This window comes from Ursus americanus, chromosome 1 (assembly GCF_024610735.1).
Source record: "Ursus americanus isolate L20-20 chromosome 1, mUrsAme1.1.p, whole genome shotgun sequence".
Classification (NCBI taxonomy): Eukaryota; Metazoa; Chordata; class Mammalia; order Carnivora; family Ursidae; genus Ursus; species Ursus americanus.
Window position 1 is genome coordinate 63,240,489 of NC_142127.1, and position 13,315 is coordinate 63,253,803.

General features: G+C 35.7%; 1 long non-coding RNA gene across 1 annotated transcript in view; it reads left to right on the forward strand.

Annotated features, from left to right (window-relative positions):
• The window catches only part of LOC148110776 (uncharacterized), a 497,911-nt gene that overhangs the window by 193,667 nt on the left and 290,929 nt on the right, over nt 1–13,315 (forward strand). Inside the window, exon 4 of the long non-coding RNA XR_015724380.1 lies at nt 6,989–7,165. This is a non-coding gene — a long non-coding RNA (uncharacterized LOC148110776). The remainder of the gene's footprint in view (nt 1–6,988; nt 7,166–13,315) is intronic.

Sequence of the window (13,315 nt, forward strand, 5' to 3'; positions counted from 1 at the left end):
TCCCTCACTCCAGGTCCCACCATGTCCCAGCACGCTCTCCGCCAGGGCACTGGATGTCTGCTCCTTGCATCTGCCATGGGTTTGCTCAAAGAATTTTTCCACCTGGAGTGTGCCCATCTTCTCTTGATGTATTCAAATTTTACCTTTTCTTCGGACCTTGATTTAGCCTCTCACCACAAAGATTCATCATTTCATGTTAAGCTACAGTTTTTTTTTTCTGTTAATTATGCTTATCATATTTTATTTGGATTATTTTTTCAACCAGATGATTATCGATTGTTAGAAATGGAAGAAACAAGAGATTCTTTAATTCCACATGTTTAAGACGAGAGAACTAAGGTCCTCAGTGTAGCAATACTTAGGTTTATATTTTATTTTTCTTACTTTTTATTTATTTTTAAAATTTATTTATTTATTTTAGAGCGAGCACGTGCAGGCAGGGGTGGGGTTTGGGGAGGGAAGAGAGAGAATCTCAAGCTGACTCTGGTGAGTGCGAGCCCAACAAGGAGCTGAATCTCAGGACCCTGAGATCATGACCTGAGCTGAAATCAAGAGTCAGATGCTTAACTGACTGAGCCACCCAGGCATCTCTTAGGTTTATATTTTACTACATTGTTTTCATTTCCAGATATATACTTTTTATTTTTCTTTTTACTCTATGGCATATAATAGTTACCAAATAGTTACTGATTGAGCAGTGTTTGTTGAACATAAACTTGCATTTTTTCCTAGGCTAGTGTATATCAGAATCATAATGGAGAGCTTGTTAGATTAGTTTGCTAGGCCTCATTCCCAGAATTTCTGTAGGTTTGGTGTGGAGTTTGAGAATTTGTCTTTCAAACAAGTTCTCCCATTTGCATTGAAGCTGCTGACCCAGGGACCATGCTTTGAGAACAACTGGCCTAGGCTATTAGCTGATAAATATAACAGTTGTGAAAAGCATAACACCTCTGTCCTAGAAATTTCTTTCCCTCTTTATTTATTTTTAAATTTAATATAATTGGTATAAAATCAGAAGAAAAAATTAAAACACACTTGCTCTTTGTTATTTTTTTTTCTTATTTTTTTCCATTGTAAAAAGTGGAAAGCATAGTTGAGTATAGTTGACAATGTTACATTAGTTTCAGGTGTAGAACATAGAGATACAACTTCTCTGTACGTTATGCTTTGCTCACCGCAAGTGTAGCTGCCATCTGTCACTATACAGTGCTATTACAATATCATTATGTCTATTCCCTATGCTGTGCCTTTTATCCCATGACTTACTCATTCCATAACTAGAAGCCTGTATCTCCTGCTCCCCTTCACTTATTTTGCCCATACTAAATCCTCTGCACTCTGGCAACCATCAGTTTGTTCCCTGTATTCATAGGTCTGATTTTGCTTTTTGCGTGCTTGTTTTATTCATTTGTTTTGTTTTTTAGATTCCACATGTAAGTGAAATCATGTGGTATTTGTCTTTCTCAGTCTCACTTATTTCACTTAGCATAATACCCTTTAGGTCCATCTATGTTGTGCAAATGGCGTGAGCTCATCCTTTTTTTGTGGCTGCAGAATATTTGTGTGTGTGTGTTTGTGTGTGTTTGTGTATACCACATTTTCCTAATCCATTCATTAGTCCAGTGGACACTTAGTCCTATACCTTCGCTGTTGTAAATAATGCAGTAAACATAGGGGTGCATATATCTTTCTGAATTAGTGTTTTCATTTACTTTGGGTAAATATCCACTAGTGAAATTACTGTGTCATATAGTATTTCCATTTTTAATTATTTGAGGAACCTCCATATTGTTTTCCACAGTGGCTGTACCAATTTATATGCCCACCAACAGTGCAAGAGGGTTCCTTTTTCTCTACATCCTCACCAACACTCATTATTTATTGTCTTTTTGACTTTAGCCATTCTGACAGGTATAAGGTGATATCTCACTGTTGCTTCAATTTGCATTTCCTTGATGGATTCATGGTGTTGAGCGTCTTTACACATGTTTGTTTGACATCAGTATGTCTTCTTTAGAAAAATGTCTGTTCAGGTCCTCTGCCCATTTTTTAATCAGATTGTTTTTTTGGTGTTGAGTTGTATAAATTCTTTATATATTTTGGATATTAACTACCTTATTGCATGTATCTTTTGCAGATGTCTTCTCCCATTCAGTAGGTTTTCTTGTTATGTTGTTGATAGTTTTCTTTGTTATGCAAAAGCTCCTTATTTTGTTGTAGTCCAAATAGTTTAATTTTGCTTTTGTTTCCCTTGCCTGAGGAGACATATCTAGAAAAATGTTGTTCTGACTGATGTCAGAGAAATGACTGCCCTTCTTCTTTTCTAGGATTTTTATGATTTCAAGTCTCACATTTAGGTCTTTAATTCATTTTGAGTTTGTTTTTCTGTGTATGGTATTAGAAAGTGGTCCAGTTTCATTTTTTTGCATGTGGCTGTGTTTTTCCTAGCACCATTTATTGAAGAGAGTGGTGTTTTGTTGTTTTTTGTTGTTGTTGTTGTTGTTTTTTACTAGTATGAAATCCCTATCAAAACCCCAGTGACATTTTTATTGAAATATATTAACATACAGTTTTATATGTTTTATATTAGTTTCAAGTGTGGACTATAATGATTCAACAATTCTATACTGTCTTTTCCCCATTGTATATTCATTGCTCTGTGTTCTTTTGATTTTAGATTACCTGACTCATTATGTATAAAACATTGTATTCTTTGCTTTTTGTAAATTTTTGTAAATTACAAACAAATTTACATGCACTATTTTGACAATTATGATAATTGAGGTGTTCTTTTTCGTTACATTAGCAATGAAAAAATGCTGTATTCAATTTTAATTAAATATTTCCCTTCCTAGGTTAAAAAAAATAATGTCTAGGTTAAAGTCATTTATTATAACTGTTTACAAATTGGTTCTTTATTCCTCACCACTGAGAGAAGTCTACTGATAGGCTGGAATGTCATACCTCTTAGGACTTTCTCAGAGTTACAAAGGCCAGTTACAGCAATGCATAAATGAACAGCCTACAGAAATGACCTCAGGTCATATGAAGAGAATGACCTGCCTCTGGAATTTTTCATGGCTAATGTACCAAATTCAAAACACTCTCTGTCATCTATTCTTAGGAAAATTATTAAATAGAAATTGTCCCTGTAAATCTCTAAAGAAAATCATGCATCTATAAACAGCAAAGCTATTAGGCAGGTGACAAATACATGTTTTCTAACACTATTCCTAGAAAGGCTGTATCTGACATCTGTTATTTATGTTTATTTTTATCTTATACATATGTTCAGATTGCTTTAGATATGCCACCATAAATATAACCAAAGGTTTTTATCTCAGTAGCACCTCCTGGAGCAAATAAAGTTTGCCAAGGAAGCTGGCAAAATCAGAACCTGCATCTACACAAACACTGGAGATCTGAGATTCATTTATCTATACATCTTATACCTGACCCATGCTTAATCGCAGGATAGGAAGAAAACATTTTAAAGAAAACGTAGTAAGTTTATATATAGTATATTCCTCAGTTTTGTTATGAAGCATATTCAGCATGTTCATCTTTTATACAAAGGTCTGTTGAATGCCGACTCCCAAAATATCAACAAAACAACCTATTGAAAAGATGCAACTGAGATTTTTGCTTACTGTAGCAAAGGAGAATACTACCTTAACAGAATCTTAGGATCATTTCAGAGAAAAGAATACAAAGATTAGATACTGAGATTTTGAAGTCCCTTGTAAGGCAGGTCTTTCAATGTGAAGACTTGGTTAAGATTGAGTAAAGATCATGATATAAAGTTGAACCTTGAATAATGTGGACATTAGGGCTCCTAGCCTCTGCACAGTCAAAAATCCATGTACAACTCATGATTCCCCAAAAATGTGGCTACTAATAGCCAACTGTTGACCAAAACCCTCACCAATAATATAAACACTTGATTAACACATATTTTGTGTTTTATGTATTATATACCATATTCTTACAATAAAATAAGTTAGAAGAACATGTTTTAAAAAATCATAAGGAAGAAAAAATATATTTACAGTACTGTATTTATGGACATGATAAGTTTATGTCATCTTCACAAGATGAATCATCAGTCAGTACCTACATCAATATTGTCTTCTATGAATCAAAACACTGTAGACATTATATATATTACTAACACTAGACATCAAAAATGAATAATGTAAAAAAAGTTCATTATTATTTATGGGTGTAGTGACCCATGCATTGATAATGAAGAAACAGAAATACGGTTGTTTTATGGTATAGTGTAACCAGTATGATTGCTTTGTGGTAGCTCAGCCACACAATAATGAAGGAATTGTTACAAAACTTTTCTAGCATATAGTATTACAGTCATTTTCATCATCAGTATTGACAATATTGCTACTGTTTTTTAAAATCGCTTACCTCTGATGATAGGCTGATATGCTGTCTCTCCAATTATAAGAGAGAGAAGCAGGCATACTGTACAGTAATGTAATTCTTGGAAAGCAAAGTTATAAAATAGTAAGTAAATGAACACATTATTAATTTTATGTTAAGTATCATTCACCTTATGCTTACATAAAGATAGGCTGTCCACTTCTCTACACATCGTGCACATGATGTTCCAAATGACGACTACTTAGGCGATGATGATGACACAAAGCTTTACACAGTTCTTGCTACACAGCTATTAGGTTTTCACACAAAGACACATACATACACAACAGATAACTGTATGGCATGATGATTATTTACTATTCATTGAGTGGAAATGGATCATCAGAAAGGTCTTCATCCTGATCATTTCCATATGGAGTAGACTGAAGAGGAAGAGGAAAGGTTGGTCTTACTATCTTGGGTAGCAGAAGCAGAAAAGATGGAGGAAGTGGAAGCAGAGGTGAGAGAGGCAGGCACACTTAGTGTAATTTTGCAGAAATACATCATAATTTCTCTTTGACATTTTTTTTTTTGCTTTTTCTTTTCTCTAAAAATGTTTCTATATCTTGCTAATACTTCTTCCACCACCTGCTTTCATTTCAGTGTCCATATCATAGAAGGATCCATGTCATAAAAGAAGTCAAACACATAGTCAGAAGCCTTCAGTCAGATTGTCTAATGTCAGTTTGTTTTCTGGCACGGTTTGGAAGCACTCATCTCCATCAAGCCATATTCTGTTAATTAGCTCTTGAATTTGTCCAAGAGCCGTATCTTGAAACAGTTCACCCCCCCTTTTTTTTCCATATCTGCACTCTCTTTTGTGATTTCTTTGATTGACTCTGTTGTAAATCCCATGAAGTGATGCATAACATCTGGACATGGTTTTCTCCAGTAGGAATTTATTGTTTTGGACTTGATGATTTTCATAGCTTTTTCTATAATAATGATGGCATCTTCAGTGGTGTAACCCTTCTGGACTTTCATGATGTTCTCTTTATTGGGGTTCTCTTCCATAGCATTGACAATCCTTTCCTTAGAGTACAATACATAATGAGCCTTAAAGGTCCCTATGACCACTTAACCTAGAGCCTGAATTACAGACATTACATTTGGGGGCAAGTAGGCCACTTTGATGCCTTTGGTATTGAACTCATGGGTCTGGGTGGCCAAGGACATTTTCCAATATCAAAAGAACTTTAAAAGACAGTCCCTTATTGGTAAGGTACGTCTTGACGTCGGAGACAAAGCATCAGTAGAGTCAATCCAGAAAAAGAGTTCTTGTCCAGGCCTTCTTGTTGCAGAACCAAAAAGACTGGTGTCTGTCTTCTCCCCTCAAGGCTCAGGGATTAGCAGCTTTATAGATAAAGGCAGTCCTGATCATAAACCCAACTGCATTTGCACAAAACAGTAGAGTTAATCTCTCCCTTCCTGCCTTAAATCCTGGTGCTTGTTTCCCTTCCTTACTAGTAAATGTCTTTTGTGGCATTTTTTTTTTCTCCAGAACAGGGCACTTTTGTCTGTATTAAAAACCTGTTCAGGCAGATACCCTTTCTCCTCCATGATTTTCCTAATAGTATCTGGAAACTTTCCTGTCTCTTGGCCGGCAGAATCTGCTTCTCCTGTTATCTTGACATTTTTAAAGCCAAACCTCTTTCTAAAATTATCAAACTATCCTTTGCTGGCATTAAATTATTCAGCTTTAGATCCTTTACCTTCTTTTTGCTCTAAGTTGTCATGTAATGACTTCGCTTTTTCTTGGATCATATTAAAGTCTATAGGTATGCCTTTCTTACAGCAGTCATGCACCCACATAAAAGCTGCATTTTCAATACAAGATAAAAAGCTATTTCACAAAAAGTGCAAGGGTTTTTTGCCTGCTGGCATAGCTGCAGTGATGGCTTCATGAATTTCCTTTTCTTTTTTTACAATGGTCCTTATGCTGGATTCATTTATCTTGAAATGATCAGCAACTACGGTCCATATCAATCAATTCACCTTTTTCTTGTAATGTCATGACTTTTCTCTGCTTCTTGGGAGTACTTCTAGCATTACTGGTGACACTTCATATGGGTCCTATGGTGTTATTCAGGTTTTACAGTATTGCACTAAAATGATATGCAAGGATGACGAGAGATCACTTGTCACTGCAAAATGTAACTTATTAGAGAGAGGTAAGATGATTAGCTCACACAGAGATGACTAGTGTCACGTGGCATTTTAAGTGGATACTCACAACACTTGAGCTCACTGCAATAGCAATGGGAAATGGCTACAGAATTATTATGGTAGTACAGTATGCACTACAGTTAATTTTATGCAGTTATAACTTAATACTACATTTTTACAATTGTTTACGTTTCTCTGAACTACAAATGGCACAGTGTATGGTCTGTAAGTGTTTGTGTGTGTAAGTTTTGATAAATTTTAACTATTTTTAATTGATTTATATATATTTTATGGTAGTAAATGATAAAATGGACTTGCATATATATACATTTTATGCATTCATGACATTCCTAACATTTTCTTAAATTTTTTTCAATATTTCTAGGATACGTGATTTGTCTGCAAGTTTTTTCATATTATGGTAAATCTCCAGAAAGTTTTTCAATGTATTCATTGAAAAAAATCTGCATTTAAGAGGACCCACATAGTTCAAACCAGTATTGCTCAAAGGTCAACTGTAATAGTTCAGCGTCAGTGGACACCGCAGGGTGAAGATATTGAGGTAAGGAATCTAAAGAGTCTTGAAGTGTTAAATGTTGCTTGATGCTTTTCTATTGAAGAGTTTGATGGCTCTTCTAGGAAATTACTTGAATAAACAGTAAAGCAATTCTCCATATTTATCTTCCTGGGCAGGTGTTTTCTGGAATTACAAAGTGAAATTGATGAACATAGTGGAATGCCAAAGTCATGTTAATGTATAGTAAGCTGTGTAGTTGTTTTGATTCTCAGATCACTGCTAAATGAAGGATGACTCTCCTTCCTCACAGAATATTGTCTCTGATCTGGCACTCAGCTCTACCTTCTATGAGTCTGTCTGCCTCTGGTACAGAATATGATATTAATAGTAAATCTTATGGGCCCATTCCTACAGTGCCTTTTTTTTTTTTTTTTTTGTAAAATAGGTCCTTTGGTCAAATGATATTTCATATGCAATTCCACATTTGTGGATCAGGCATTTTGTAATCTACAGATAATAGTGCTCGCTGACATGTTGTGGATGGGGGGAGGGGGGCAAATCCATATTGGGAAGATTAACTATTCTTATTAGGACAAACCACTGACCCTTGCAAGATGGAAGGAGACTAATTTAGTTGCTTTACACTCAAGTGACCAAGAGTCTACTTGCACCCAAGTGACCTCCTCAGGGAATGGTGCCAGATCTGGGGCTTAATGTTGGTTTCTGTTGCTGAAAGATTAGACGTTCAGAGACCATCTTTTGAAAGTAGGATTCCATGCTGGTAGGCCCATGTGTAGCATCAATCTCCATCAGTGTGATCAGTCTGTTCATGTGCCCATTGTCGCAGTCCCATGGTGACCAATGGATGAGGCTGGCTAACAACAACTGGCCAAGCCATTTAGTTATTTGGTTGTTCAGTGCCTCTGTCGTGGTGAATATATTCTGGTAAATGTTATTGTATGATGCAGATATTTTCACATTCTCTACTTACAGCCAGATATCTATTCACATGCCTCTACCCCAGAATTCCTTATGCCAAATTTTCCATTCCCTTTCCTTCCAGACCACTCACAAAATAGCCAGGCCATTGATGACTGCCCAGAAATCTATATATATTCTCATCTCTGGTCACTTCTTGTATACTAAATGGGTGACCAGTTACACTATAACTCTTTTCATTGTCCATCAAAGTCACTCATGTGACTATAGTGCAGCTGCCATCCATTTGGCTTGCATCCATATATCTAGCTAACATATCTGTAAACCAAGTTTGGGACCTTTCTACTCCTTTAGCTGGTTGTACAGAACCCTCTTCTGACTACATGTAGTAGCAAAGGGAAGGACTCGGTGCAACTATGGTGGGTGATTTGGGAATTCTGACACCTACACATGCAGTTTATTTGTGCCTTCTGATCCTACTGAGATTAGATCTTGGATGTCCATTTCCATTTCACAATACACTGCTGTTGGGCCTGCCGAATTTTTTGACTCGAAGGATAAAACAAAACACATCTCACAAAGGGCATTCAGTATACATGGTAAAGTGTTTATCTCTAGTAAGGCCTAGTAACAGGCCAGGGACTATTTCTCAGGAAGCATATAATTCCCTACTATGGATGATATAATCTTGCTCTAAATCTCCAGGGCACTACATTGTAATTTTTCCAGTGATGCATTCCATCAAAAACATAGCATCTTTTCCCACCGCTGACATACCTAATACCTCAGGTCTGGTATCATATGGCCCTAGCACCAGCACTGCTATCATGGAAGCTTTCACCTGCTACTGAGACCTTTTCTACTCCAGGCTTAACTCAAGGCTAGCAGGTTTATATTTCATCCAGCATTTTTAGGTGTGGGATGTGATGCCTTCACAACAAAAAGAGGCTTATCAGGTACTATGGGTTTTTTTGTTTTGTTTTGTTTTTAGTGGTAAATGGTACAACACAATTCTCAAATTTTGGACATTGCAAATGGCTAAAGAACATCATCCATGGCATGGGGAATTATGAGTTTTTCAACTTCTGTAAGAGCAGAGATCTGCAAAAAATGGAGGAAGACCATCCTATACCTGAGTTCAGGACCAACAGTTCCAGAATTTCTGAAATGTTTTATTTGTGGGTACATTTGGTGCCACTTACCATGCCCAGTGTATTGGGGTGCAGTCTGATATGAGATCTAATTCCTCAGGTCTAATACCAGGAATGTGTGAAACACACACACATACACACACACACACACACACACACACACACACACACACTTTTAGAGGAAAATAGTGTGTATTTTATAAAGAAGATGATAGTGCTTTGGACGTTAGAGAATAAGGACAAAATCCCACTCAGAAGACATGGTTTAGTCTTGTCTTTTGTTGCTCATGATTTTCTTCTTTCATCCCCTGCCTCTCCCTAGCCACATTTCCCCCTAACACTGGGCCACTAAAACTCTTAAATGTAGCAAAAGTATAGCTATCACATCAATTTCCTGATCCTCTTGAGCATTGGAGCAAAACATGGCATGGAAATAAGCCATTGCCATAGGAAGTAAACAGACTCAGCCTCTTCCAGACGTAGCATAGATTGATCTGGTTATATACCGGTGTAGTCATTTCCTATTGCCACTTCAACAAATTGTTACAAACTTAGTGGCTAAAAAAACACATATTTAATCTGTTACTCTAGAAGTCAGAATTCCAAGTCAATCTACCTACTCTGAAGTCCAGGTCTGAGCAGGGTGATTTGTCTTGGAGGCTCTAGAGGTCAATTCATTTCCTTACCTTTGCCAGCTACCTATTATCCTTGGTTTATGGCCCCTTCCTCTATCTTCAAAGATGGCAGCATAGCATCTTCAAACTTCTCTCCTTCTCTTCTAATGCCTCCATAATCACATTACCTTGTACTTTCCTTGTAGCCAAATCTTCCTTTGCTTCTAATAAGGGCACTGTGATTATATTTAGGGCCCATGCAGAAAATCCAGGATAATTTCTCATCTCAAATTCTCAATTTAATTACATTTGCAAAGTCCTTTCTGCCATATAAGGTAACATTCACAGATCCCAGGAATTAACGTATAGATATATTTGGGAGACACTATTCAGCCTACTACAACCAGTTATAAGCAGAGTTGTCCAGTGGGCTCCTTCAATTATATCTAGTCCAGCTTCTCCTTTATAAAATTTGATTCATCTGTAACCAGCTCTTCAAATTGGAAGAAATGCCCTCTAACCAAACACAAACTCAGTAAAGCAAAGAAAAGAAACATATGCAAACTGTTGGATATGTATCCAATGTTGGATGTATGGATAGAAGACTATTTCAAAGGTTTCATCCTTAGTTACCTTTGTAGTTCATTGACTTCAAGAAAGTTTTATAAAGAAAGGAAATACAGTGAATAGTTTGGAGTTATTTTCCTCAAACCACGACATATATTCCATTTATTGTGAACATCTAAATTAGTAGCTAAAGATAAAATTATCAATATCCTCTTTCTATTCTTAGTAATCAGTTTTCTGACTGTAATTATAATTTTATTTATCCTTAATAATGTTCTCTAATAGTATGTGAAAGTGTTGTATATTGTGCTAAGTACAGAAAGACTCTATACTAGTATAAAATACAGGTAAGACTGACAATCTAAGAAGATAACATTAGCATATTAAATTCTTTCAAGATTTGAAACAGCATTAAATTTATATTCATTATATTACTGAAGTGAGAAGATACCTTTAAAAAGTTCCTGTCAATTATATACCAATGGAACATATGTTCATAAAGAGTTTCCAACTAAAGGCCATTATATACATAACTTACTAGTGAGTATCGTCATTGAATATCTCACTATTCTAAAGATACAACAGAAATGAGTGAGAAAGGAAACATACAGGAAAAAAAAACATGTTTTCTTGCATAAAGAAATTTATATTATATTTTAAGCCTGCAGAACTATAATACTTTTTCATATATACCTTTAATGATTCCAAGATTACTAAGACATGGTCTATTATTAGAAACAAAGTGGTAAAAAAAACACATAAAAAAGACAAACTATGAAAGCTAGTTATTATGGTATACTGAATGAGTAAATGAGTGAATGGATAGCAGTGCAAAAGAGTTTCCTACTTTCATGTGAACAAAAGGAAAGATAGTCTTTATTTACTTATTTATTTTCTTATTTGGAATTGTAGCTTGCATAATTAAGAAGCATTGCTTCACAATACTGGCAAACATTAATAGTTTAAACTTCACAGAATGCATCATTTGATTTCATAGTGACCTAGTATTATTCTGTAATATACCATGGGAGAGATTGCTAGCTGGTTACCAGATCCATTTCTTTTTTAATTCATGAACAAAGTTGAACTATTTTTCCTAACTTTTTTTTTTTGTTAGATGAAGTCATATGACTTTTTTCTATCCAATGGAATATGAGCGAGGTATACCACTTCCAAGACTTCTACTTGGGATTCTTTTTGCCCTTTCCTTTTTAGTTGGCTTAATATAGGTGGGCGAAATGATCTTGGAAGCCATATGTTGATGATGGTAGAGCAGCAAAATGGGAAATATGTGTCCTGTCTTAGAGAAGCACCGTCCACTGATCAGGACTTGAGGAACGTAGAAAATAAGCTACTGTCTTGTTTATTAAGCCATCATACATTTATTTGTCACTGCAAGTATTACACTAAACAGAATAATTTGCAGTTGTTTGATTGAAAAAAAAATTCCGCAAGTAAGCACATATTCTATCTTAAAGAAATTAGGCTGAATCAGTAGGTTATGTGGCAGGGTTTCAGGGTTCTTGTCTCACAGAGTCAAAAGAATGAATCTCGAGGACACAAAAGGGTGAAGTGTAGTGAAAGTTTATTAAGCGAAGGTGAGAACAGAAAGGAAAGAAAAAAGCTCTCTAGAATGAGAGGGGTCCTGAATGGGTTGCCATGGAGGGCTTTTAAGAGGGCTTTTTTAGTTGGTCTTTTATAGAAAACTGACCAGGGAACTTGGTAACTATCTTGTCTATAACATTTGAGACAAACAAGCTGAATTTGTAAATATCGTGAACTGTCCCGTCTATATTTAGAACAAACAAGGTGGATTTGTTATGTTCCCTTTTCTCTGCTAAAGATCTCGTCTATAACATTTCTCCACATCTGGGATTTCTGTGAGCCTGGTCACATAGCCCCCTGCCTGGGCATAGTCAGGGGAGTCAGGGGCCTCCTGTCTCTCCCTGCCTGTACTTTAACCCTTTCCATACTCAGTTATAAATTATGCCTCCGTCTTGAAAGAAATATGAAAGGATATTTCCTTTGTTTTTATAAAATTGGTTGAGGTAACAGAAATTAATAACTTTCTGAGATCAAAAATATTTAAAGTAACTTTGGGCAAAACAAAACAAAGAAAAATGGAGCAGGATGAAGACAAACAAAATGTAAAAACTAAAGAACTTCTTACAAGCTGCCAGATGTTTCTAATTCTTTATTAAAACTATAAACCTGCCTCATTATTCCTGTAGACTATTTGCATACAAAGTCCTAATAGTGCTAGCCTGGGGTTGTTAATTTATAAAATCCACCACTCTGAGCTCGTCCTATTGCAAGTTAATATTCCCAGAGTGCACTGGGCAGAGACACATTCTTCTAATGTGTAGTAGAGGTGGACTACGTTAGCAGCCTTATTTTTTTATTAACCTGACTTTCTAACCAGTGAGATAAGGGCTCCTTGGCTTAATCTCAAGTGTCTTTGAAATGTTAGAAAGCATTTATATAAGAAGACATTTTCAGGAAAAACACCACAGGAAGTAAATTTCTTAGTATATGCTGAAAATAACTTCAAAAAAATCACAGCTATGAATCAATGGAGATTAATGAAAGTATCAGGCAATGTAAACATGCAAACCCAGAAAAGGCATGTACAGTGTGTCTCCTATTCTTCAAAATGCTTCAGTTTGGGTAAAGCTTTTGTAAAAACTTGACTTAAAGCAATACCAATTCTCTTGGGCTATTTCTAAGAGGAAGAAACATATTATGACCGTTGCTTTCAGTTGCTCAAGTGGAAAAAAATGTTACAGTGTCTAGTGGAGCTGCCATTTATCATCATAGATGTTAGAACAAATGAATAGAAATAAACAAGCAACAAGGAAAAAAGCTAACATAATATATACCTAAAGAAAGAAGTTAATACGGTCTTCACACATGATTTCTTAAAG